Source organism: Oryctolagus cuniculus, chromosome Y (genome assembly GCF_051225735.1).
Source record: "Oryctolagus cuniculus isolate XC-2025 breed Fujian yellow rabbit chromosome Y, ASM5122573v1, whole genome shotgun sequence".
NCBI lineage: Eukaryota > Metazoa > Chordata > Mammalia > Lagomorpha > Leporidae > Oryctolagus > Oryctolagus cuniculus.
In genome coordinates this window covers 21,114,639-21,118,479 of record NC_142889.1, presented here as the reverse complement: position 1 = coordinate 21,118,479, position 3,841 = coordinate 21,114,639, and the positions used below count along the sequence as shown (strand labels likewise).

Genomic DNA, 3,841 nt, shown 5'->3' with positions numbered 1-3,841 from the left:
AGCCAGGGAGCTGTTGACGTCTGAGCTACCGCTTAGAGCGCCATCTGGCGAGATGCCACAACCTGCAGGCCTGCAGAAGGCGATGAATTTTTCCAGGCCACAGAGCTATGGTGCAGGCTGGCTCAGGCCCTCCTTTCCCCCAGCCTGGGGAATCTCTGCCCCCTAGCTGAGTGGATTTCCGGAAAGCACAACTGTGCCTCTGCTTCCCTCCTTAGTGAGCGGGTGAACCAGGAACTCTGCAACACGGGGCCGGGTAGTCTTCAGCAGCAGGAGACAGTGACTGTCTGAAGGTAACACCTGAGGTGGGCCTGCTTTTTGGTGAGCTCTGGGTGGGCGTCTGTGCTCCTGGGCCTGTGGGGCTACTCATCGCCTCCTGGCAGCACTGGGAGCTGGCGTCCTGGTGGCGAGGAAGGGTGAGTGAGGCGCAGTGAGCTCCGAACTTGGGCGCACCAAGGTCGTATGAGTCTAGCAGTGCAAAGAGACAAGCTCGCCTCCTGAGTCACTGCTGGCCAACTTAGAACTCACCAGAACCTTTAATTAACAAAAACAACGTATATAGTGGTGCGGTTGGGTGGGAGCACTTTACTTGAATGAGCTGCATTTGTGAATTTTTCAGAAACCACCACCCCCTCCCTACTCCTGCAGCCTTAAAATGATTGGTAAGTGGGGCATCACTGTGTCCTAGCGAGTAAAGCCGCTGCTTGCAGTGCTGACATCCCATATGGGAACTGGTTCAAGTCCCGGTTGCTCCGCTTCCAATCCAGCACTCTGCTACAGCCTGGGGAAGCTGTAGAAGATGGCCCAAATCCTTCAGCTCCTGCACCCGCATGGGAGGCCCAGAAGAAGATCCTGGCTCCTGGTTTCAGATGGGCACAGCTCCAGGCCTTGCAGCCATTTGGGAGTGAACCGGTGGCTAGAAGACCTTTCTGTCTGTCCCTCTCTCTATGTGTAACATTACTTTTCAAATAAATAAATCTTTTTTAAAAAGTTGTATCTAATGTTGTGAACTAACTGTGCATACACAATTAGTTAAGCAAGAAGAATAACAAAAAATAATAAGGAAGAGGAGAATGAGGAGGGGAATGCTGAGATAATGTGGTACAATAAGAGAATGAAAATGTTTCAGGGCTGGAGCCATGGGATATTGGCTAAAGCCACCTCCAGCAGTTCCAGCACCCCATATGGGCATCACTTCTAGTCCCGGCTGCTCTTCTTTCAATCAAGCTCCCTGTCATGTCCTGGGAAAGCAGTAGAAGGTGGCCCAGCTCCTAGGTCCCCTGCACCCGTGTGTGAGACCCAGAAGAAGCTCCTGGCTCCTGGCTTCAGATTTGCATAGCTCTGGGTGTTGTGGCCATTTGGGAAGTAAATCAGTGGATGGAAGATTCTCTCTGTCTCTGTCTCTCTGTCTCTCTGTCTCTCTGTCTCTCTGTCTCTCTCTCTCTCTCTCTCTCTGCCACTGCCTCTGCCTCTGCCTCTGCCTCTCTGTAACTCTGCCTTTCAGGTAAATAAAAAAAATCTTAAAAAAAAAGAAAAAGAAAGAAAATGGTCCAAGGAGAAGAAAGTAGCAAAACAGCTGAATGCTGTTGCGAGTTTAAGATAAAGGCAGGGAAGTGACATTGACTTAGACAAGATTGAAGTTTTTGGTGATATTGCTTAGCACAGCTTCTATGAAATGATGAGGATAAAGTCCAGTTAGAGCAGACTGATGAGATGAGAGGATAAAAAGTGAGGGAATGAAAGAATGACTGTAGAAAGCACTTTAGGGAAAGAAAGGAGAGAATTGAAGTTGTAACTCTAAAGGAGGTGTGATCAAGGAAACAGCTTTTTCTCTTCCCTCCCTCCTCCCCCTCTCCTTTTTCCTCCCTCCCTTCCTTTTTTCCTTCTTTCCTTCCTTCTTTTCTGCATAAATACTTAATAGAGAGGGGAATTTTGTGCAGAAGTAGTTGAGGGTGTCATCCAAAACCCAAGTGAGAAGCCTATAGAATCAGGAACACATCATCTGTTGAAAGAGGAGAGAGAAGGTAGAATTTATATGTGGGGAAGGTGTCTTGCATGGTAGGAATATTAGAGTTCCCAACTCATTCATTATACTTGCTCAATGAAGTATGAGCCAGGTCATCAGTAGACAGTAAGGGACAGTCAGGGGTGATACAAATTTGAGGAGGAAAAGGGTTTGGAAAAGTAACATGGATAGTGGAGAAACCAATGTCCTTGGGAAGTATAGTGTAATACTCACCAGTGTTGAGTGCCCATTTGAATCTGAGATTACAAATAAAAATGGGTTCATTTCTCCTGACTCAGCTTCCCACCATTGGCATTCTGAGCTGCTGCCACTGCTGCCCTTACCACCACAGCCATGATCTCCTTAACAGACACCCAGAAAATTGGAATGGGATTACAGGATTTGGAGTGTTTTTCCTATTCTTTGGAATGGTTCTTTTTTGACAAAGTGTTACTTCCTATTGAAATGTTTTGTTTGTGGCTGGCTTGGCTTTTGTAATTGGTTTAGAAAGAAGATTCAGATTCTTCTTTCAAACACATAAAATGAAAGCCACTGGATTTTTCCTGGGTTGACCTTTGGTAGGTGTGTTTTTCAAAACTTATGGATTCTTTCTCTTGTTCAGGGGCTTTTCCTGTGGTGGTTGGCTTTATTAGAAGAGTGCCAGTGCTTGGATACCTCTGAAATTTACCTGGAACTAGATAATTTGTGAACAAAGTTGGAGAAAGCAACAATATGATATAACAAAAAGTGAATTTGAAGAATCATTTAAAATATTATTTATAAAATTCTTTGAAGAATATTCAGCACAAAATTAAATTTCATGAAGTAGCTTTTAATGTTCTTTACAGAAGTTTAAAATGCATAGCCTACAAAGTACCAGCAGCAGTTAGCAAAGGAGCAATGAAAAAACAGGCCTTCTAATCAAGTGACCGGAAGTCAGTAAGCAAACTGAGGGAGAGGAAATCATGTTGCAATGGGTATTGAGACTCCTGAAGGCTGTCTTCATGGTTTCCACCAAGTATGAAACACAGCCATCTTTGAGAACTGTGGTACCTGATTTTTTTTTTTTTGCAAGTTCAGAAGCACCCATAGGCATTTGGTTTGTAGAAATGTCCACTACAATGGCAAATATATTTCCAATGCAGTGTACCTTTGAAAGTGTTGCATGAGTTAGATTAGATTATGTCCTTTTGATGTATTAAAACCAAGGGAAACCCAGTTTTCATGTATGAATTGCTTTTTTTTTTTTTGTAAATATGTGGTTAAAATAAAACTTTTATGGTCTTTCTGAATCTTAGTTTTTTACAGCCAGATGTAAATCTGAACTTTGTAATAGTCTTTTTTTCTGGAATAGGCAGAGGTCTATTAGTTCCCTTGCTTCCTAAATTACAGCTGACTAAACACTTTTCTGGTCAACCACACACTCTGGAAGTGTGGATGCTTCTTTGGAGTCTGACCTCCTGAGTTTCTGTATCCTTCATTACATGTTAATATTTAATAGAAATCATTTTTGACCATGAAGAGGTCTGTTATGAAACTTGTCTCATTAAATATTCTACTTAATGATACCAAATGATGCAAACCAAGTAGATTTTTCTACATCATGATGTGGTTTTTCTTCATTCTTTTATTTTTTTTAAATTTAGCAGTGGCTTTACTATTTTGTTTTTAATTAATTATAATTTACTTTTAATAATGTTTATTTTAAGACATATAACATATTAAAATGTTAAACTTATAACTTATTAAAAGCAGTTCATTTAATCTGAATCTTCATTTATTTTCACTTTTTCATAATGTACAAAAATGACTATATATGATGTATGCTTCATATGATCA

The 3,841-nt window shown here is 41.9% G+C and overlaps 1 pseudogene; it reads left to right on the top strand.

Moving 5' to 3' along the window:
- Positions 1–2,356: 2,356 nt before the first annotated feature.
- Positions 2,357–2,743, top strand: LOC149119347 (vesicle transport protein GOT1B pseudogene; annotated as a pseudogene).
- Positions 2,744–3,841: the final 1,098 nt, after the last annotated feature.